General features: G+C 37.4%; 1 protein-coding gene across 5 annotated transcripts in view; it reads left to right on the top strand.

The window, feature by feature from the left end:
• Nucleotides 1-24,712, top strand: part of NEIL3 (nei like DNA glycosylase 3) — a 389,514-nt gene that overhangs the window by 295,344 nt on the left and 69,458 nt on the right. For all 5 annotated transcript variants that reach the window (XM_067022467.1, XM_067022468.1, XM_067022466.1 and 2 more), the window contains one exon: nucleotides 16,435-16,603. The gene's annotated coding sequence lies outside the window, so the exon portion shown is untranslated. The remainder of the gene's footprint in view (nucleotides 1-16,434; nucleotides 16,604-24,712) is intronic.

Below are 24,712 nucleotides of genomic sequence, written 5' to 3'. Positions count from 1 at the left end.
TACGTCATGCACCTAATGTCACCGCCAAGTGGGTGACTTCTGTGGATGAACTACCCGGTGGTGTAGCTTTCCATGTGCGCACTGTCAACTCCAAAGGCAGATGTTTTGTTCTCACTTCTACAGCCCACCCCAATCCCACCTCAAGGCCACAGCATCCAATCCTCCTTGTGCTTCTGGCCTGCCTTCCTGCCCTGTGAAATTCGAACTCAACACGCGACGCCAACTTTCACCTTAGTGTCCAGCCCACTGGCCTGAGCTACATAGTTCACACTTGCAAGACTTACAGTTGCACGAGCCAATTACTTCAACACCCCCCCCCCGCACCCAAGCGCACACACACACACACACACACACACACACACACACACACACGCGCGCGCGCCCTCGCAACTCCCTCTCTCTGTCTACTCGGGCAACCATAACAAAACACCGTCGGCTGTGGCTTAAACAACAGAAATTTATTTCTCACAGTTCTGGAGGCTGGAAGTTCAAGATCCAGGTCCTAGCAGCGTTTGGTTCCTGGTGAAGACTCTCCTCCTGGCTTGCAGATGGTGCCTGCTTGCTGTGTCCTCCATGATGGAGAGGAAGAGAGCAAGCTGTCTGGAGTTGCTTCTAATAAGGGCACTAATCCCATCATGAGGGCCCTACCCTCATGACCTCATTTAAATTTAATCACCTCCCCAAAGCCCCATCTCTAAATGTCATAACATTGGAGGTTAGGGCTTCAACATATGAATTTGGGGAAGGGACACAATTCAGTCCATAGTGTCTGCTCTCTTCTTATCTATCTATCAATCAGATACATACAGATCCATATCCTATATTTCTCTGGAGAACACTCACTAATACATCTTATCATCCCTGGAAAATCTAAACTGCAAAATGGCTCCTTCCCTCTGACCCAGTCATATTTCCAGAGCACTCACTTTCTAACTGTTGCTTTGGCTGTTCTGCACCTACAGTGAGACTTTCAATCCCTGGGCCACTTTATTCTTGCAAACCATCAACTGCCTTCTAGCTTCAGTGTCCATTCTCAGCTGAGCACTCAATGCTGCCGCTGTAATTTCCTCAGAAGTTATTCCATCCTTTCACCTCATCCTTCAAATCACGAAGGTTATCAATAAATTTTATTTGCCCAACCAATCAATACTTCTCTGTTCTACTTTACTTAAGATCTTTATGTCTTTTAATTCTAACGATTCTCTTGATTACTCTGTGTTTCTAGACATTATATTTGCTGCAAAAATAAAGAATATGTAAGAATCGCTTTTACTACAGGATGTATCCTGCATGAAGGTCATAGGTCTTCATTTTATTTCACTGGACACTCCAGTGCCTAGCACAGTTTCTGTTTAGTAGTAAATAGATGCTTAATAAAATCTCATTAAGCGAATAAGCTCTCTCACGAAGAAAAATTTTACATAATAATGGTTATTATCATTAAAGTAGAAAGTGGGGAAATGTTGAGGACGAGGTATTTAGTTCATGATAATACTTCTTCCTTTCATCTTTGATAAGTGACAGCAGAGTTCATTTATCCCATAGGAATAATGATGTAGAAATGCCATACACTCCATTCTATCCTACAAGTTAAGCCAAAGATACATGAACTTTCCTGTAGAATGAATCTTATAGTAAAAGTATCATCTCATAATCTTTAAAAGACATCCTCAACAAACATGATGTCTAAAGACACAGCTTGGTTTAGTGGAAAGCATACCTGACGGGGAACTGCAGACCTCACTTGTAGCTCTGGTTCTGGTTAATTTGCTGTGTTTTCTAAGATAAGTTAGTTAATTTCCTTAACATTCAGTGTCATTACAAGTGAAGGGATTGGATTTGACTATTTCCAAGGTCTCTTTGAGGTCTAAATTTCTATTCTACAGTCTAATGAGATTTAAATTTTTAAAGGTTTTACTTCTTACTCCCTTTATTTTTAAATGTAAAAAATCACCATGCAGCACTTTTCCTTGCCTAAAAGAAGTTTCTTTGTCAGCATTTCAGGATGCTTAGACATAAAACTTTATATGCTCTAACACCAAAAAATGCTAATTTTTCAGTCATCTTAATGTTTTTAGACTCCATAGAGTCTGTCATATTATTAATTTTTTAAGTGGGACGAGTAATAAATAATATAAACTAAGTCTTTAAAGTTGGTATGTATTTTGCCTTTTTTTCACTTAAATGGGACATTACAATATTTTATGACAGATTATCATATCAAATGAAAATATGAATGCAGGTATGTAATAGCTACTAGCACCTTGTATTTATAAGATCACTTTAAACTTATGTTGAGAGGGATGTCTGTTTACTTTACTATTTGGATATTTTCAGATGAGGATTAAAATACTACCACCATTAATATATGGTACAATCAAGCACTTCTTATCAGATTTATAGAATAACATACCATAAAAATTTCTCAATACAAAAAAGAATATTTCTAATCCTTAATCAATATACAGTTATTATGGGCAATATTTAGTGTAGTCATAGTATACAAGAATGTTGAAATTAACTTTTCAAAAGCCAGGACAGAGTACAAAATGTCACATAAAACTAATTAAAGTTAATAATCCTGATTTAACTCACTTAGTCTATTTTTCCCCTTCTGTCCAATAAAGGGCTTAGATTAGATGATTTGAGATAGAATATTTTGTGACTCTGTGAGGAAAGGAGGGTAAGTACTGAATGATAATGGGATTTAAGGTAGACCTGGAAATGTATAGGATTGTCATAGCAGAAGAGGGACAGGACTCCCAGGCAGAGAGTACAGCTTAGGTATGTCTTGACTCATCTTTTGTTTAAATGATGGAGATAAAATGATAATTTAAACTCTACCTGCATAGTCTGATATTTTAGCTACTAGTCAATTGTAGCTCTTAAAACATAATTTTAAATTAATTTAAATTAAAAATTCATTTCCTCAGTCACACTAAACACATTTCAGGTGCTCAGCAGTCGTATGTGACTACCCCACTGGAGAGTTCAGACATTTCTATCGTAACAGAAATTTCCACTGGTCAGCAATGCATCTAGGTAACAATAACCAAATGGAAACAGGCAAATCCAGTGTCTACTTGACTATAATATGGTCTGTGTCTTGCTTAAGAGAAGGTAGAAATAACTTGAGACTTTATTTTAAACTATATAATTAAGTATGTTTGCTGACAAAAATAAGATCTATATTCTTCTCCATGCATACAGAGAAAAAGAAGGGAGTGTAGAAAATTATCAACCCCAAAGAAGTCACAGAGGAGAAAAATTACAGTGCAAAAGATAGATTTCTTAAGATTGGATTCAGCTACGAGAAACACACACACAGAGACACACACACACAGATATAGATTTAAATATGGAAGATGTTTATTTTGTGCTCACATTAATCACATAAATGTCCAGAGATAAGAAGTCCAGAGCTGCTATGGTCACACAGTTCAATGCTGTCCTGAAAGACTATTCAAGTCACCATTCAGCCATCCCTGGGATGTGGTCCTGGTCTACATGGTCTAAGGAAGCATCCATATACCAGGCACAATAATGTTGGAAAGGACCAAAATAAAAGAAGAAGAAGAAGAAGGAGAAGGAGAAGGAGAAGGAGAAGGAGAAGGAGAAGGAGAGGAAGAAGAAGAAGAGGAAGAAGGAAGAAGAAGAAGAAGAAGAAGAAGAAGAAGAAGAAGAAGAAGAAGAAGAAGAAGAAGAAGAAGAAGAAGAAGAAGAAGAAGAAAGCAAGAACATCCTCCATTGTCTCTTAATAAAGACTCTGGAAGGCTGTACGCTTTATATCCCATTGGCCAAAATGTAGTTACATACTCACACTTAACTCCAGGGTGGCTGGAACATGTAATATTTCTTGCAGTCAGCCATGTGCCCAGCTAAGAGGTCTGTTCATTCAGAAGAAAGGGAGAGTGCATATTGTGGAACACTGCCAAAGATAAAAACACAAAATAAAGTATTTGTATAGCTGTGATATATCAGTAATTATAATAAATACTAACAGATTAAACTTTTATATGAAAAGATAAAAATTGTGACTACAATCTAATCCATCTATAAACTTCTTGCTAGAAATATATATAAAACAGAAACATACAGAAAGAAAATAAAAGAATTGGAAAAGTACACTGTGCTAATAATAATTAAAGATATTTCTAGTAATATTAAAATTCGATGAAATAATATTAAAGGTAAAAGGCATTAATAGGGATAAAAGGAACACAGAATCTTCATGAAATAGAAAAACTATGACCTTGTATGCACCTAACCAAACAGCTTCAAAATACATAAAGCAAAACCAGAAAGAATTATTAGCAGAAACTAATAATTCCACAATCATAGTGGGGAATTTTAATACAGCTATAACAGAAACCGATTAAACCAAATAATCAAAGATTTAATGTTCAAAAGTACATGTTTGTTCTAGTACGTATATAGAAATCCTGCATACAAACAATATAAAATATGTACATTTTGGTTAAATTTTTATCTTCACATAATTTTAAACTTACAGAAATATTGCAGAAATAGCACAAATAACACAGTTTCATACACCCCCCTCCAACTTGCTTTTATGTTAACATCATAAACATAATCATTAAACTAAGAAATTAGCATTTGTACAACACAATTGAAGACTTTATTTGGTCCTCTCCAATCTGTGACAGTTCATCAGTCTTTCCTTGTCTTTCACCAGCATCACACTTTTGGAGACTACGGGTCAGTTATTTTGTGTCTCTCAGTTTGGATTTGCCTGATGTTTTCTCATGATCAGATGGAGTTTATGCATTGGGGGCAAGAATACCACAATTATGCTGTGCTCTTTTCAGTACGTCTTGTCAGGGAGCACATAATGCCCATATGTCTTATTATTGGACATGTCACTTGCTTAAGCTGGTGTCTGCCATAATTTTTCACTCTGAAGTTATAATTTTCCCCCTTCTAATCAAATATCTTAAGGGAGACTTCTTGACACTAGGCAAATATCCTGTTTCTCTTCTAATTTTTGCCTAGGAATTTGAGTATGCACTGGCAACTCTTGCCTGAAATAATGATTCCCATGGTGTTCTAACGGCAATCCAGTTTCCCTCTCTCATATATTTATTCATTGGAATTTTTCTGTAAGAGAACCTTCTTTCTTCCCACCTATTTACTTATTTGTTCATATTAGTATGGACTCATAGATTTTTAAATTCTATAGGTTCATTATTCATTTTGTTCCTGCAATTGCTACACCTTTGGGCAACAGGACCTCCTCAAGTTGGCTCCTTTGCCCTTGCGATCTGCCCCATTGCTTTTTGAGAACTTCCTTACTTTTTTTAAAAACAGTATTTATTTATGGCTGTGTTGGGTCTCCGTTTCTGTGCGCGGGCTTTCTCTAGTTGTGGCAAGCGGGGACCACTCTTCATCGCGGTGCGTGGGCCTCTCCCTATCCTGGCCTCTCTTGTTGCGGAGCACAGGCTCCAGACGCTCAGGGTCAGTAATTGTGGCTCACGGGCCTAGTTGCTCTGCGGCATGTGGGATCTTCCCGGACCAGGGCTCGAACCTGTGTCCCCTGCATTGGCAGGCAGACTCTCAACCACTGCGCCACCAGGGAAGCCCGAAAACTTCTTCCTTACTTTTTGACATCAATGCTCCAGGCTCATCTCTTATTTTCCCTACTTCAGCCCTGGAATATACCACTTCTCCAAGGAACCTTGAAAATGGTTAAAGGCTTGTTCTCTAAATCATTTTTAAAATTTCATAATGCAGGAAATATTATTTCTACATAATTTCAGCTGTTGAGTTGTTTGTGCAGCCACTACACAGAACAGCTGCACCATTAAATGGGCATTCGTTTTCAATTATAGTTTCTTAAGGAGAAAAATGCCTTAAAGTTAGTTAAATAGCTAAAAATTAGAGTTCTTAGTTTCCTTCATTTAAATTTTTGAGTACTGTACACTGAACAATTGCACAAAGATTAGATTTGTTATGTAATCTCCAACATTCTGCCTTGTATTGCTTAAATTGTGTAAACATTTGTTGATTCAAAAAGTATTGAATATTCTATCTTAAGTAGCTGACATACTCTTTGTTAATATGCTGATTTCATTCTCAAAGTCTAACTTAATCCTGAAATTTATTGTCCTACATATTTAACCATTTGGAAGTTTATAGTAGTTTTCTTCATGGTATTAATATTTATAGTCATTATTAGTTACTACAGCATTGTGCTTCTGCAATAATAAATAGACACTTTTGTTTCAAAATAGTTTTTCGTCATGAAAACAACATAAGGAGAATTTTCTTTCTGAGTACCATCTAGATTATTTACATATATTTGTAAATGAATATTCAGATACTCACAGAAAATCCAAATAACATGTTTTATTTGTATTACTGATGTTGTAACCATATTTAAATATGAAAGAAACCTTTGAAATCACAGAAGTATTGATCATACTCAAGTTCAGGGATGCCAGAAATTATATTGAAGTTGGCTTGCAGCTATTTAGTCTATTAAGAACCGAGGTTGAAGTTCCACTAAATAGCTGGTTTTGGCCAAGTATCAAAGCCAAACAAAATCTCCATGCAACTCTAATAACTAGGAATAAATCTAACATAAATTATAATAACATGTTGAATAATATTAATAAGGACTTGCATAAATGGAAATAAATCATGCTCATGGTTGAAAAGCCATGATATTATAAAAATATAATTCTCTCCAAATGAATTATTAATTTCAACTCAATTCCAAGCAAAATTCCAGTGGGGTTTTTTATAGAACTTGACAAGCTTATCCCAAATTCACACAGGAGAACAATGAGACAAAAATAAGTTAAAAAAAAAATAGGGGGTCTCCAAGGGGTCTCCAAGGACATCTTGAGGAAGAGGAGAGATTTTCTAATTTGAACAATGGTGCCACATGAGTTTGCATGGCTCAGTGGGTCTTGTCCTAACAAATGACAAACCTTGGTATAAAGGTATAAATTAGACATATGCAATAGAATTCAGAGGACAAAAACAGACCTGTGAATATTTAGAAAACTGATACATGACAGAAAGGGCATTAGAAATAAATGAAAAGTTTTTTTTTCAATAAATGTTACAGTGAGAACAGATTTTATTATACATAATAAAAATAAAATAAGATATATACTTCACAATCCATTCTAAGTGAATGAAAGATCTACTCTGTAAAATTTTTGAAAGAAAACATAGTAAATATCTTTATATCTACAAGGTAGAGAAAGGCTTCTTAAACATAATTCAAAAGCTCAAAACAGAAAAGAGAAAGTTGATCAATTTGAATACATTAACTTTTTAACTCTTCAACTAGAAACCATAAACAAGTGAAAAGATCAGTTGTCAATTGGGAGAGGCTATTTACAATTCATGTAATTGACTAAGAATTAGGTATAAGAACATACAAAGAGCTCTTAATAAGAAAATAGGCCAACAAACAAAAAAGTGAGGGAAAAAAAGAATAGTTAATCCAATAACAAGCCAGTGTCCGAAAACTGTATGGAAATATACTCAAGCTCATTTCTAAGTAGGGAAATGAAAAAAAATAGCAAAATATTATTTCATATCCATCAGATTGACAACATTGAAAGTGCTTGATGATATTAACCATTGGTCAGGTTGTGGAAAAATAGGGAACTTATATACACTGCCAAAAGTGTAGAGTGTATACACATTCCCTGGAGGGCAATATGGCACCATCCTGGTAAAGTTGTAGATACACACATTTGAACATTTAAGGAGGTACTCTTCTAGAGAAATCCTAGCACGTGCGGCAAACAGACATATGGTATGACATGCATGTTTATAACAGTGAAAGATAGGGCACAGGCCTAACTGCTCAATGAATAAATTGTAATTGTGATGCACTCCATCAGAAGCAGAATGTACAGGACCTAAACATGAACCTTTCAGGGATGTATGTATGTATTAACACGGTGAACACTCAAAAACAGAATACTGAAAAATAATGGCAAGTTAAATAATGATATTCACAGTCTCAGACTATTTGTATAAAGACTGAGAATATACAAAACATGACATAGTGTGGATGGATAGATCCTTGTGCAGTAATAGTATAAATGCATCCACGAAACTTACAAACATTCTAGTGAACAAGATATGAATGGAGGGCAGAGACACAGTCTGGGAAAGGTAGCCAAGTACTGCAATTCTTTCTGTGATCTTTCATTTCTTTAAAAAATCTGAATGTATCAAATTGTTAAAGATTTGATAAAGCTTCGTGTTGTTCTCTGGGTGTGATGATTGTAGTGTTTCCATACTTTTCTGTATGCTTAAAAAATTTGCTGATAAAAATGAGGTTTTACCGTGTACATTGAATACAGGATGAAAATAGAGCCAAAAGTAACTCATTATCATAGTAAACACAGATACAGGACAAAACACATAAGTCAAAAAAATAAAATAAAATTTAAAAGTTACAGCAAGCACTGCAGAACTTTCCTCCTGTGTATCTATCAAATGCCACCTTTGATTAAGAAGGAAGTTTGCATGGGAGTGAATGCAGCTGCCTTATAAATCAATCAGCAAAAGAGGAGTTAAAGACAATCATTTCCATTGTGTGCTCAGGAAATAAATTTCCTGTCAAAAATAAAAGCTTCTTGTCCAAAACTAAATAACATGGCCATAATGTGACTAATGGCTGAATGAATCCAACAGCAAAGATCAGAAAGAGATTCCTCTGAAATTTATGAATTACTAAAATTATGTATGATGATGTAAAGTTATGTTTAGGTAGAAAACATAGACTTTGTTTTTGAAGAGTGGAAATTTAAAGTTAAAATTGAGTTACCCTATGAAGAGCATGATACTTTAAATAAATCATCTTTTGACACTTAAATAACTGATCACCATGATTTTAATTTAACAAAGTCATTTATTTCACAGGGAACTGATTCTTTTCCCTAGATTTCCAATTGCACTTTCAACCACATAAGTTCTGACATTAGCTAGCGCCAACATTCCACCTATTTATAAAATTCCCCGTACCCTGTTGCCGTTTAGCCAGTGAATACCCATTTGTAAACAAAATGGTGATACATTATGACAGGCAAAGGGCAGAGCTTTACCTGGACAGATTCATCATTTTTAAATGTAGCACAGCTTGGTGTTTCCACTGTCATCAAGCACTCTGAAAGGTGCTTGGAGAGATTGATGACCTAAACGGTTACTGAAACGTAATACCATCAGCAACTGCAGGTTGATATTGCACACAACGGAAATAGTACATTCATTCTCGTCCATGCTTATTGTTGGCCAAGTTATATTAATATTTTGACCAGATAAAGTGTTCGAGAAAACGGAAATCTTTTTCTGTAATAGTAATTATATGATATTTTGATATGGTTTTAGCAAGTGCCATACAAAAATAATTCCATTGCATATATAGCCAGAAGTGGGATTGCTGGATCATATGGTACTCCTATTTTTAATTTTTTGAGGAACCGCGATACTGTTTTCCATAGCAGCTGCACTACTTAACATTCCCACCAAAAGCGTGCAAGGGTTCCAGTCTCTCCACATCCTCAAATTGAAATCGGGATCTCAACCCGATATCTGCATCTCCATGTTTATTGCAGCATTATTCACGATAGCCAAGATATGGAAACAACCTAAATATCCATCAACAGATGAATGGATGAAGAAAATACGTATATACACAGAATGGAATATCATTTAGTCTTCAAAAAGAAGGAAAGCCTGCCGCGTGCAACATGTATGAGCCCAGAGCGCATGATGCTAAGTGAAATAAGCCAGTCGCAGAAGGACAAAGACCACGTGATTCCAGTTATATAAGGAGTCTAAAGTAGTCAGACTCCATGGAAGCAGAGAGTAGAACGGTGGTTACCAGGAGCCGGGGGAGAGGGGAAATGGAGGGTTGCTGTTCCACAGGTACAAAGTTTCATTTATACAAAATCAATCAATCCTAGAGGTCTGCTGTACCATAGAGTGCTCAGAGGTGACAACACGAAATCGCGCTCTTAACATTTTCTTAAGAGGGTATAGTTCATGTTACGTGTTCTTAACAGCATTGCAAAACTTAATCCCTTGCAAATCAACTGTAAACATTATGCAACAAAATATAAATGGGTTTATCAAGACAGCCTTTTACTGGCTACATGACACATGGGAAGCACCGAATGGAGACTAGAAAGAAAATAACTTCATCCTGTTCACAGATGTATTTAACGTCAAGCATATCCCCAAAGAGCCCATCCTACATTTCAAGTATGCCACCTGCAATATACATCTATGAGATAAATGTATCAAAGAAGGTGATTTTTTTGGCTTTCTTCTCTTTTTCCAGAAAATGCTTTACTTCCTATTATTGATTTGAGAGTTTGGTGACAGTATATTTTGCCTGAAAGTGCCTCTACTTGGACCAAAGAAGGTTTTTCTATGTATATAATTTACCCAACTTCAATAATTTCACTGAGAAGTATCAGAAATTATGGCATGATCTCTGCGAACAAAATGTTACAAGGTAAAGACACAGCTTCTGTAATATTCCAAAAGTAGCTAAGCTGTCCATTTTAACACCACAGTTGATTCACACTCATTTCATAGCTTACTATTTATATCCTTTCTAGATCTCTCTGCATGTATATAAAATTCAAGAATACAATTCAATAAAATACAAATCAGGGAGTGAATTTATCATTTAAATTTTGTTGTGAGCGTTATCAACAAAGGCAGGCCATTAAAAAGGCTTTCTTCACCACTGAATTAATGCTAGAAGGACAAGTAGTGTAAACTATTCTGCCGACAGGCCAATGATGAAAACATAGTTAAAGCAGTAAAGCTTGCCAACTACTGATGAGACTCAGGAGAAATTCCTTAACAGATGTTTCCCTGAGCAAATATATACTCTGCCTACTCTGATTACGATGGTCTTGAGAATTCGTGATTTTATTCAACATTCGGCTACTCTTCAGCAGGCTCATAAAAATATGATTCTTACAAAGAGGATATTCTACATCTTCCTTTCCTAAGAACCAATATATAACATATTTATTGTACTCAGTCCCATATGGTGAAGTCCAACAGCACTTTTCATAGCACTAAAATGAAAGTTGTGTCAGCATTTTACTATGAATAAGAGGAGGCAAAGCCTTTTTGGGTGTTTTTCGTTGTTGGTTTTTTTTTCACTTTATAAGCTTCCTTTCGCTGAGTGCCCACTGACTGCGGTAATCCGCTCTGACCTCCCATCTGCCTCCTGCTACGGATTTCTGATGTCCTGCTCTTGGCTGAATGACTTGTGTACAAACAGTTTAAAAGAGATTGTTTTTGAAAACCAGGAGATTATTCCTGACGGGCAGTTCCACCTTGCAGCTTCATGTCTAATCATGATAATATTCTGAAGACTTCTTTCTGGAATGAGCGTTAGCAGGAAATAGTTGGTGGTCTGTAAGAGCAGTAAAACAAAGTACACAGAGGGTAGTGACAGTTATTGAGTCACATCATGATGCCTGACATTGGCATCTCTGTGGTTTTCCTAATATTTATTTGTGTGTATTGAAGCCCTAATTATTTTAATTATTTCTTTCTGAAAATCTTCCACTTTCTAGATTTTTAATTGGGTGAGAAATACTAAAATATATACTTAGTAGTTGTGTGACGTTGGACAGTTGATTTAATTGCAGCTCAACCTCAAACTCCCTGAGTACTGGGAGGATAGTGAGAACACCTACTTCATCAGACAAGGTGAGGCTCAAATTGGATAATCCACTCCATGAGGCTGAACGCCGGGCCACGACAATGACCCACGTCATCTCCATCCTTACCTGGAGTGGCTCCGTCCTAGTCGTTACTACAGGATCCTGACTCTGCACTTGCCTGAAATAAACCTCAGGTATCTCACTTTCTACCCAAAGCCAATCTTTTTAAACATTCTAAACTTTCTTAAAAATGCAAATACAAGCAACAAATTAACCAAATCCATGGCTGCTGTAAGATTAATAATTATCCTCTAGGTTCCGTGAAGGAGAAAGTCCGTGTCTGTTTTATTACCATAGTCCCTATGTGCAGAGGTACGTGCTTCATAAAATATTAGTCTTTAGAACTTTTTAAAGTTCTATGATCTTATGCCTAGTTACATAAGTACTTAAGTGAAAATAATTCATTTTGGAGGCTGTGGATTCAATGCCTGCTGTGGTTGGAAAGTGAAGTAGACAGCCTTGCTCTGGCATTATTTTATTATCACATGAATGTAGTATTCGAACCAATATTAACTCACACTTTCAACAAGAGGCTTTAAGCTAAAACCGGAAGACATGCCATGGTGTTATCAAGGTGCACTGAGCAAGCTGCCCCGACACAGTGATTGGCAGGGAACCAAAAACCCACAGAAATCCCGGGCAAAGAAGGGTCCAATACACCTCTTTACACCCCCTTGCCATGGCCTGAAAATGTTCCTTGCTATTTTATGTCTCTTGTTGATAAACCAGTTGTCCCCTGCACCCCTAATTTACATTTGCAGGATTTCCAGTACTTCAGGAGCATCTCTTCTCCAACCCCATCTAAAAGAATAATTGCATCTGTGCGTAATTAAAAAGAATAGGGATCTGGCTAATAATATTTCCCGCTTATCTTTTGAGTATTCTGTATTTTTAGGTCACCTTAAAATATGAAGAAACAATCTCCCGTACAGTGGTGAAAACCCGATGATAATTTGGCTGTATCAAAAATTTATCAGCAGCAAATTAACCACCAGGACAGCCTTTGACGGTAACCGCAGAATCATGAGCACACATTCTGGGCCGTATTCATAGGCTTCTTTTCGTTTGCATTCTCAGAGTTGACAGGTGGCAGATTCAATAATATATCCTTTTTAAAAAACTGGCCTTCATGCTTTAATGATCACAAGCCAAATATTTCCACATGTCCTGATAGGCATTCAAATCTTGTGAAGGATTTCCCTGACTGTTATCAGGAGGTAATTCACCTGCGCCACCTGCCCTTACCAGTTGTAACGTTCTCGGGGGTTAGAATCATGAACCGACTGCAGTACGCCGTGTCTCTGGCTGTCTGTCCTGTCACCTTGCAGCTCTCCGCGGTACTTCCTGCCCGTAGAGCCTCCTTCTCAGAAATGCTCATCAGCATCACGGGGTCCTCGCTTTCCTCCTGCGGCCTGACGGGCTGCGGCTTTGCCGTCGTCCTCCAGGGGGCGCTGTGGGACCGCGAGCCCGCGCTGCTTATTCAGAGAGGAGTTAGCGCCCATCGCCTACCAGCTCAGGTAGAGAACTACTCTTTGTTAGAGCAATAGCTCCTGCGTTCGACCAGTGCTACAGGCCACGGTTTTTACTTCTGATTCCAAAAGACAACTTGTGTGTGTGAATGAGATACAAACACCCAGCACCCAAAGGTAGCTACGTTCTTTTTCTATGTGGTGGTTTTGCAAAAAACATGCAGTGTCTGTACAAAACTGTTAGTCTTACCAGTTCCTTATACAGGCCAGAATAGGCATTCTTCTTACTGCATTCTACTAAAATGCTGGCATTTTTTTGCCTTTTAACTTATTATATTTAAACTATGAGTTAAATAGTAAACCTGAGTCTGTTTATTATAATATTATATATTATAGAGTTATGTATTGATAATAGTTTATTATATCATTTTAATTACATAATTGTATATTGCTACATCAGTATTCTTTATAGCAAATATTGTCTAAATATTTTAATACACTAATGTTAACATGCACCTAACCTACAACAAGAACTGTTTAGCCACATTGTAACTTTTATCAACAACACTGTGAAGCACTTAATAATATTTGTCACATATCTTCTATTTCCTAGTAACATGTACAGATCTTCTAAATTTGCTTTTTATACATATCAGTTATTTATGTTAAAACCCATCTTCATTCAGAAACAGTTTTAAAGAAGGTTTCTGTGTTTAAAAGCATCTTTCACATGGTGTCTGTGCTACAAGTGAACTAGCTGAAATCATGAAGAAAACATCTGTTAAAAGGGATAAATACTCTGTGAAAAATGTGCTATTAATCATCACGACAGGGCTTCTCTGGTGGTGCAGTGGTTAAGAATTCGCCTGCCAGTGCAGGGGACACGGGTTCAAGCCCTGGTCCGGGAAGATCCCACATGCTGCAGACCAGCTGAGCCTGTGCACCACAACTACTGAGCCTGTGCTCTGGAGCCTGTGAGCCACAACTACTGAGCCCACGAGCCACAACTACTGAGCCTGGGCGCCACAACTACTGAAGTCCACACGCCTAGAGCCCTCACACCGCAACGAGGAGTAGCCCCCACTTGCCGCAACTAGAGAAAGCCCGCGCACAGCAACGAAGAACCAACACAGCCAAAAATTTTTTAAATAATTAATTAGTTTTAAAAAATCATCACGAAATTTATTGCTATAAAAGTATTAAAAGCAGACTGATATTTGTAAAACATAAATAGGATCATGTCATATCCCTGCTAAAATCTTAGAGTGACTTCCAATTGAAATAAAAATGGTTAAACAGTCACCAAAGCCCGACATGATCTCCTTCCCCCTCCCTGCCCTGCTCGCAGCTCCTAAGGTCACATCACCCTTCTCTCAGCTACCTCTTCTGTTTCCTTATAGTGATACTTTTGTATGTGTCATCTTCCATATCTGTAGTTGGGGTCAGAATTGTGATTTTTGTGATATAATTGAAAATACTTATTTTCAGTAAATTTAAAAATACCATATGAAATAATGCTTAAAACTTTGTGCCATATATCTGTTAACATTATCTCTTCCAAAGATCAATCTACATTGTTCAGAGAGATTTGGAGAATGGAGTGAATCTTCTAGACACTCAATCAGAAGTGAAGATGTGGTTTTTCCCTGTGACACCATTGGTATTTGATTGCTACAAAGCAGTCAGAGGGCTTTGCCTTGGAAAGGTATTCTTGAGGGTCAACTACTCCTATACAAAAGGCCAGATAATAACTGAAACTTGACTCTAATATATACCCACCTTACTTTATTATATAAAGGAGATTCTTTTCACAACAGAGCTTGGGGAATAGATATTCTTAGGCAAGAATTACAAAGGTTAATGTGTTAACTAGTAAACATTTGCAAGCATAAGTTAAAATGCAAAATGCAACAAAATAATTTGCCACAAAATGAAAACCTTCAAATAAGATATTAGAAAGACACTTTAAAGTTTCTTCTCTTAGTCTTTGTTCCGTTTCAGTGAATTCTTTTGCAAATAATAAGTCCTTGCTTTGAAGAAATAAACAAGTATAAATAAAACAAACACAATAAAAGTTAGTTTATGTCTGTGCACCTCTGCATCAGATAGCTTCACAAGCCAACTGAGCTTTCTCCTGTGGTTTCCGCGTGGTCGATACTTTTCATGCTGTGTATGTGCATTTATCTTTCAGTTGAATCTTCCATAATAAAATGAATCCCCCAGAGCTTCAAAGCCAATTAGTCTACAGTTGTGTTTTTCCTTTTTTCCCCATGAATTTCTACTTCAGTTAAAAATGCAGTTACTGATAAAAGCAACAACAGATATGTTTACATGGGACCTATATCAACAGGTATCTCAAGTTAGCCAGTCTGTTAGTTAACAGTCAAGAGGATGTCGTATGGTCCGCACACTCAGATTAGCCCAGCTACCTCTGTGAGGAGATAAGACTCTTCCTTACCGAGGGTTGGACTGGATCTTCCATACCACGTTGTTGAAAGATCGGCTGGGTCTTGCTGTGCCTGAAGTGCAAATATATTCATTGTAATTTATATTAATTAATTAATTGCAAATATATTAATTGCAATATATTAATTGCAATAAATGTAATTATTGGTTGATTAACTTTAACATACCAAGGCTTTGTTAGAAAAGAAAACTGCATTACCATTAAGTATAAAACGAAATATCAAAATCCCTTTAGCCATGAGCTGGGTACCATTTACTTTTATGATTTAAGACTATTAAACAAAAGAGGAAAAGAGGTGTCATACACTTAAGTCTGGAGGAGTTGGAATCATCTGTTTTATGAATTTCAGGAGTATGGTTTATACGTACACACTATGAGCATTGAATCAAGTATTTGCTGCTTACAACTCTCATTAAAAATAGGTAAATGGGTTTTGATTGTGAGTCCAGGTGTGGCAGTTCTCGATGGTGGACCGTGCTAAATACTGTGGTTGGCTTGTTCAGCCTAGATTTCTACCCTATCTCTGACTGAGGTTTGGGAAAACTGAAAACAACATTTATCCATGGCAACTAGGGTTCTGGATGCAAATTAGTTTCCTCAGATTGAATGCACTCGAGTGAGATTTGTAAAGTGAAAATGAGTTCGAAACCATTTCTTGCCCCTTTTGACGTTTTCCTAACAAACAAGGTCATGGAAATTTGAAGATTTTCTGCCTTCTTAACTGTCCTTTTTCCTGCTTCTTTGGTTTCGATAGGAGTTGCGTCAGAGGCAGTATGGCGCTAGCTTTGTGAGACCGGATCCCTGGTTCCTGCACGACGGCCACTCTCAGTTCCAGTGGAATCGGTCCCCTGAGGATCTGCCCCTGATGGTGGAAGTCATTTCTGGTGCCTCAACTACAATCTGTCCTTCCAGTCTTCCTTAACGTAAGCCTATAATTCTCTACATTTCATCTTTTCCTCTTTAAGATATTTGGAGTGGATCCTGTTTTTACATTGTATTAGGAGGAGAAGGAACACACTCTCTGAGTTTTAAATTCTCAGCCCAAGACATGGTTAGAAAATTAAGGAACATTTATCATGATCTCTTGCAGCCTCAAGACTGACATAGCCAGAAATCAGACAGAATCAGTTCCTCTAATTTGCTAAATCACAACATAAATTGAATGCAAAGCCTTGCCATGGTTTGTATGTCAAACTTGAGCATTTATTAAGAGAGAGTGGAGTCCTGCCTGAGGACATTTGGTGGATTCAAATGCACTTGACCACTCTGTATCCCCAAAGACCAGTGAAAATACCTCGGCCAACGGTTCTTCCCTCTCTGATGAAACAAGCCTTGACTCATGTGGAGACCCTGTGATACCTTCACTTCTCAAAGGGATGACAGTTCCTTTCCCTCAACTCTGCCTCTACTGCACCCTGTAGCTATGACCGAGAGTGAGGTCCCAGCTTGTCCCAACGAGACAAATACCGTCTGGCGTGGAAGAAGGTGCATCACGTATCAAGATGGATCCATGACTCTGCTAATATATATTGGCAGAAAGCTGAGGACTGTGTGTGAGAATGGTTCCCAGAGGGCTAGACAAAGGAAAAAGAAATATAACTATTGATCAGGCCAATTATAGCAATATGGGTGTACCTACCAGGGATTATATGCTCACTGGGCTAACATCAACTTCCCAATATGGTATTAAATGTTGGCTTGGTTGGTCAACTGGGATATGGACTCAGTGGGTGGCCTGCACTAAATGAAGATGAGATGCCTAAAATTTTTAGGATAATATGGAAGAAGGAATTTTAAAACTTAGAAAGATAAGAATGGAATGGATTTATTTGATGTGCTCCTAAATCACTCAATCTATTATGCAAGAATTTCTTTTGAGGGGGCTTTAGCATTAGATATCTAGCATTTAGAAATAAATTGGTTATAAACCACTGGGGTAAAAAAATGGGAAACTATGAGTCCACACTAAAATATATTAAATATATATATATATATTCACCTTCATATATATGTTTACTTGTATATTTTGGTATAGAGTTATACAGAAAATATGTATGGTTTTATATATATATATATATATGTAAGATATGTACTTATATAGAGAAGAAAGAAAGAAAGAGAGAGAGAGAGAGAGAGAAAGAAAAGAAAGAGGAGAGGGGCTCTTGCTTTAGAAGAACGCCAAATGTTGATTGGTAAGTGTGAAGGGAATTGTGGAATTATAGTAATGTAGTAAATATTGGTACAGGCAAGAATCATCAATTGATGCTAAAATCAGCGGGACAAATTTTGATAAGGAGCAAAATATTTGTATGATCTTAAATTGTCCCTCTAGATTGTTTAGTCACTGCATGGCCAGGTGAAGAAATCAGACACTTTCACAGGGTGATAAAGATGTAGATTGACATTGTATGTCTCTCGATTTGATACCCTGAGAAGGACATCAAATCACAATGTCCTTTATGTAGTGTTCTGCCTAGGAATACATAATCTAAATTGAATCATGAGGAGACATCGAACAAACTCAAAATGAGGAACATTCTCTTCTGTTTTTTGAAAGGTAGGGGAGGATTGTATTCTGCACACATGTTAATAATAGTAATAAATAGGAAAAATAGTGATAAAAGAAAAAGAAAGGCTTTAGAGGTGTTCCAAATTCAATGAGTCTCAAAAACACATGACAACTGAGTGCAATACCTAACCCTAGACTACAGTGTATACTGGAGGCCAAGCAAATTCAACAGAACATTATTGGGTCAATGGACCAAATTGGAAAATAGATGATAGATGAACAAAAGTATGAAATTTATGTTAAATTTACTGAAGATGATAACTGCACAGTTGTTACATGAGAATATATCTTTTTGCTTAGGAAATAAGGTTTTAGTGGCAAAAGACCCAGAGGTATGCAACTTGCTCCCAAAAGCTGAGCGGGAGAGTCCATTGATAAAGCAAACGGAGCAAACTATTAAAAATAAGTGAACCAGGGTAAAGGGCATTTGTTGTTCTTCGTATAGGCTTATCTTTGCACCTTTGCTGTAAGTTTGAAATTATTTCCAAATAAAAATGTTTAATATATATTTTTATTTAAAAGAAAACCATACAGCACCTGGGAAAACATCCCCAGTCGGCCTTATGTAAGGTGGCAATGCAGCTGTTGATATAGGCTCACTGATTTCCATGAGGAGGATTGGATCCCAGAGAGAAAAAAATAAGTGGCAACAATGAACTGCTAGAAACAAGGTGCTTATGGTTACAAACATAGGCAGCAGGGGCAGAAAGATAACCAGAATCATTTGCCCCTTAAGGAGTTTTTAGTCGCTTCTGATTTACCATGGTATCTCTTGGACTAAAACGGGTGGGCAGATGACTTAGAGTCCAGCTTGGTCTGAGTCCACTTACAAATCGCGGGTGTTGTAAGCAAAAGCCTGTCTTTGACACCTGAAAAGAGTAGAAGGCAACCTCATCTAATTCTTAGGTGTAAATCACTTCTCAAGACAAAGAGTGAGATTAAATAAAGAGCACAACAGATCCCCTTAAAGAAGGACCCGTGACTTCTCAATCTTCTTTCCAGCTTTCCCAGAAGGACATAGGGCCACTTACCAGGGGGCTGGAATGGGAAATTCCCGGGCCTTTCGGGTCTCAGCTTGGACTAATTATTGAACTTGGATAAATACATGGGTTTTTAAGGATCCCAGTATGCTGCACCTCTATCTTCCCTGCCTGAGTTCAGAATCATTTGAGATTTAGACAAAGGAAATTTAACTATGTTTTTAATACTAATGGATATATTGGAAAATCTTGTCAGATGTGGTCAAGTCGCTTAGGTAATACACCAGTCACGCCAGTTCCCCACCCATGGACCTATCCAGACACTTATGTTGGAGCACAATGCAACCTCCACTCTCACACCTATGTTATGACACAAGTTGCCTAATTAACAGCCTCATTGGAGGCTATTACTTCAGTTGTCAAAGCTTGGGACTAAAACGAATTGACTATTTTGTGACCTGCTTGGCCATTTGACCCTTTATCTACAAGCCACTGAGTGGATAAATTGTAAGGGCATGGCATCTTAATCATTTGAAAGGTTCGCCGAGTTAAAAACAACAAACACACACCGTATAGAATTGCTATTAAGGCAACAAATAAGCAACACTTACCTATGGAAGGTTTCAAATTCTCTTTCATTTTCAGACTAGGGAATATATAAGGAGCTATGAAGCATGTCAAAGATATAAAGGGATTACTGATAATGCAAATTTTTTTTCATCCTAACAGCTGTGCAGAAAAATTTTCATAATAATGATTGCATTTAATTACATAAAGAGCGGTAAAGTCTCTTTCATTTTATCTCAGTAGTGAAGCTTTGATTCTGAAGATAATCCTGGCTTTTCTCTCTTTTTTCTCTGTCAAGGCCAGCATGTGAGCAACAGTGAATTCAATTGCATCTTAACTATCCTGAGAGGATAAAACAAGAATAATTTTTCACATACGTTATAAAGATGAACACTATTACCATAGGTTATATTTTCTTTAATATGCTTTAAAATATACATATAGATAAATAGACAGACGTCCAGAAAGAAAAAGAATTAGCCCCTGAGTCATTTCTAGAGTTAACTCTAACACCATTCAGCAAAAATTAAATAATATGAGCGTCTTAAAAAAAAAAAAACAACAGTAGTTTGTTACGTTTTCTAGTACCCTTGCCTATTTGTGTGAGATTTAGCAGTGGCTCTGATGGCTTGCATCTTCTCTCACGCTTTGTTTCTGGGAAGATCACTAGTTTATGAAAATAATTAGGGAACCCAGATCTACCACATAAACTAGAATCTTGAGGTTAATTAAAATGGAACGACATTGAACATATGTGGACCACCACGAAAACCTGACAGGCAGGTACGCAGAATTCTGTCATCTACTGAGAATACAAGTGAAAAAAGATAGCATGGCAAATTAACTGGGGACCTTCATGTTTACACTTTTTATTACAATCTCCCATTGACATTGACAATCTGACACATTACACCCATAGAATTTATAGTTGTATACTACACTGATTTTACATACTGTGTTCACACATTTCCAAAACATTTCTACGTATTCCTAATGAGGGATGAACATTTTTCCTACATGTTTTTAAAAGAGAAATGGATGGAGAAATTTTTAAATAGGCTCCCTGATTTCAGTGAAAATGTCAGATGTAGGTCAGCCTAATTAATTGGCCACCTCTGACAAAAATTCTGTTTCAAAAATTAATCATTTCCAAAAGTCATTCAAAAAGATGGTGGCAATACCATCATCAAAAAGTCAGTTCAGGGCTTCCCTGGTGGTGCAGTGGTTAAGAATCCACCTACCAATGCAGGGGACATGTGTTCGATCCCTGGTCCAGGAAGATCCCACATGCCGCAGAGCCACTAAGCCCATGGGCCACAACTACTGAGCCCATGTGCCACAACTACTGAAGCCCATGTGCCTAGAGCCCATGCTCCGCAGTGAGAGAAGCCACTGCAATGAGAAGCCTGCGCGCTGCAATGAAGAGTAGCCCCTGCTCACCGCAACTAGAGAGAGCCCGCGCACAGCAGCAAAGACCCAATGCAGCCAAAAATAAATAAATTAAATTAATTAATTTAAAAAAAAAAAAACAGTTCAAGTGCCCTCCTTCTGTTAGAGGTTAGAATTAGGAGACATGGATTCAGAGCTAGAATCTGTTTCTTCAAAGGAGAGTGACTTGAGGAAGTCTCAAACTTTCTGAGCACTGGCTTTTTCAATACAAAACATACAGAAAGCCACACCTGTTGATTTTACGGAGTTCTTATGAGGATAAAATAAGAAATATGAATGCACTTTATACTGTACAGCACTATGTACATGTTAGAATTTCATTATAGAAATGTACCCCTTTTTTCTTGAGATACAGAAATTTTCTCTCCTTAATTTGTTCTGTGAGAGCAGTTTGGTGGGGGGCAAGGAGTTGTCTCTTCACAAATTCTGGAAGTATGGACCCCTGACAGGTAGTTCAAAGTTCACAAGAATGAACAGGAATAAAATAATGCATAAAATTTTATAGATTAACCAATAATAAAAAGTAATACGAGTCAGAGATGGATGAGAATGTGGAATGTGCATCCAAACTGTTATTTGCGTCAATCATAAAAATGACTTGAAAGCTTTCAGAAAATACGCAATGCAACTAAAATGAATGTTAGTATGTAGCAGGCTTTGCAATCGTTAACAAAGCTAATGAAGAGTTAATAGAAGTCTGAAGAGTGTTACTCTTGTGAGCCCTGGGAAGTTGCCTATGTGGCAGTGAAAATGCAACTTACGAAGTTGGAATGTCAAAATAAAGAAACAGGGTAAAATAGCATCAAGATAGCATTGCATTTTTTTTAACATCTTTATTGGAGTATAATTGCTTTACAGTGTTGTGTTAGTTTCTGCTGTATAACAAAGTGAATCAGCTATATGGATACATATATCACCATATCCCCTCCCTCTTGAGCCTCCCTCCCACCCTCCTTATCCCACCCCTCTAGGTGGTCTCAAAGCACCGAGGTGATCTCCCTGTGCTATGTGGCTGCTTCCCACTAGCTATCTATTTTACATTTCGTAGTGTATATATGTCACTGCTACTCTCTTACTTCATCCCAACTTACCCTTCCCCTTCCCTCTGTCCTCATGTCCATTCTCTACATCTGAGTCTTTATTCCTGTCCTGCCCCTAGCTTCTTCAGAACCATACATATTTTTAGATTCCATATATATGTATTAGTATACAGTATTTGTTTATCTCTTTCTGACTTACTTCATTCTGTATGACAGTCTCTAGGTTCACACACCTCACTACAAATAACTCAATTTCATTTCTTTTAATGGCTGAGTAATATTCCATTGTATATATGTGCCACATCTTCTTTATCCATTCATCTCTCAATGGACACTTAGGTTACTTCCATGTCCTGGCTAATGTAAATAGGGCTGCAATGAACACTGTGATACACGACTCTCTTTGAATGATGGTTTTCTCAGGACATATGCCCAGTAGTAGGATTGTTGGGTCATGTGGTAGTTCTATTTTTAGTTTTTTAAGGAACCTCCATGCTTTTCTCCATAATGGCTGTATCAATTTACATTCCCACCAACAGTGCATGACGGTTCCCTTTTCTCAACACCCTCTCCAGCGTTTCTTTGTAGATTTTTTTTTTTTTTTTTTTTTTTTTTTTTTGGCGGTACGCAGGCTTCTCACTGTTTGTGGCCTCTCCCGTTGCGGACGGAGCACAGGCTCCGGACGCGCAGACTCAGAGGCCATGGCTTACGGGCCCAGCCGCTCCGCGGCATGTAGGATCTTCCCGGACCGGGGCACGAACCCGTGTCTCCTGCATTGGCAGGCAGACTCTCAACCACTGCGCCACCAGGGAAGCCCTTTGTAGATTTTTTGATGATGGCCATTCTGACTGGTGTGTGCTGATAGTTTTGACTTGCATTTCTCTAATGATTAGTGATGTTGAGCATTGTTTCATGTGTTTGTTGGCAATCTGAATATCTTCCTTGGAGAAATGTCTATTTAGGTCTTCTGCCCATTTTTGGATTGGGTTGTTTGTTCTTTTGATATGGAGCTGCATGAGCTGCTTGTATATTTTGGAGATAAATCCTCTGTCAGTTGTTTCATTTGCAAATATTTTCTCCCATTCTGAGGGTTGTCTTTTCGTATTGTTTAAGGTTTCCTTTGCTGTGCAAAAGCTTTTAAGTTTCATTAGGTCCCATGTGTTTATTTTTGTTTTTATTTCCATTTCTCTAGGAAGTGGGTCAAAAAGGATCTTGCTGTGATATATGTCCTAGAGTGTTCTTCCTATGTTTTTCTCTAAGAGTTTTATAGTGCCCAGTCTTACATTTAGGTCTCTAACCAATTTTGAGTTTCTTTTTGTGTATGGTGTTAGGGAGTGTTCTAATTTCATTCTTTTACATGTAGCTGTCCAGTTTTCCCAGCACCACTTACTGAAGAGGCCTTCTTTTCTCCTTTGTATACTCTTGCCTCCTTTATCAAAAATAAGGTGACCATATGTGCATGGGTTTATCTCTGGGCTTTCTATCCTGTTCCATTGATTTATATTTCTGTTTTTGTGCCAGTACCATACTGTCTAGATTACTGTAGCTTTGTAGCATAGTCTGAAGTCCAGGAGCCTGATTCCTCTAGCTCCATTTTTCTTCCTCAAGATCGTTTTGGCTATTCAGGGTCTTTTGTGTTTCCATACAAATTGTGCAATTTATTGTTCTAGTTCTGTGAAAAGTGCCATTGGTAGTTTGATAGGGATTTCATTGGATCTGTAGATTGCTTTGGGTGGTATAGTCATTTTCACAATGTTGATTCTTCCAATCCAAGAACATAATATATCTCTCCATCTGTTTGTATCATCTTTAATTTCTTTCATCACAGTCTTATAGTTTTCTGCATACAGGTCTTTTGTCTCCTTAGGTAGGTTTATTCCTAGGTATTTTATTCTTTTTGTTGCAGTGGTAAATGGGAGTGTTGCCTTAATTTTTCTTTCAGATTTTTCATCATTAGTGTATAGGAATGCAAGAGATTTCTGTGCATTAATTTTGTCTCCTGCTACTCTACCAAATTCATTGATTGGCTCTAATAGTTTTCTGATACCATCTTTAGGATTTCCTATGTATAGTATCATGTCATCTGCAAACAGTGACAGCTTTACTTCTTCTTTTCTGATTTGGATTCCTTTTATTTTTCTTTCTTCTCAGATTTCTGTGGCTAAAACTTCCAAAATTATGTTGAATAATAGTGGTGAGTGTGGGCAACCTTGTCCTGTTCCTGATCTTAGAGGAAATGCTTTCAGTTTTTCACCATTGAGAATGATGTTGGCTGTAGGTTTGTCATATATGGCCTTTATTATGTTGAGGTAGGTTCCCTCTGTGCCCACTTTCTGGAGAGTTTTTATCATAAATTGGTGTTGGATTTTGTCAAAATCTTTTTCTGCATCTATTGAGATGATCATATGGTTTTTATCCTTCATTTTG

Source organism: Kogia breviceps, chromosome 20 (assembly GCF_026419965.1).
Source record: "Kogia breviceps isolate mKogBre1 chromosome 20, mKogBre1 haplotype 1, whole genome shotgun sequence".
NCBI lineage: Eukaryota > Metazoa > Chordata > Mammalia > Artiodactyla > Physeteridae > Kogia > Kogia breviceps.
Note: the sequence above shows the minus strand (reverse complement) of the source record. Positions and strands in the feature narration are given on the sequence as shown.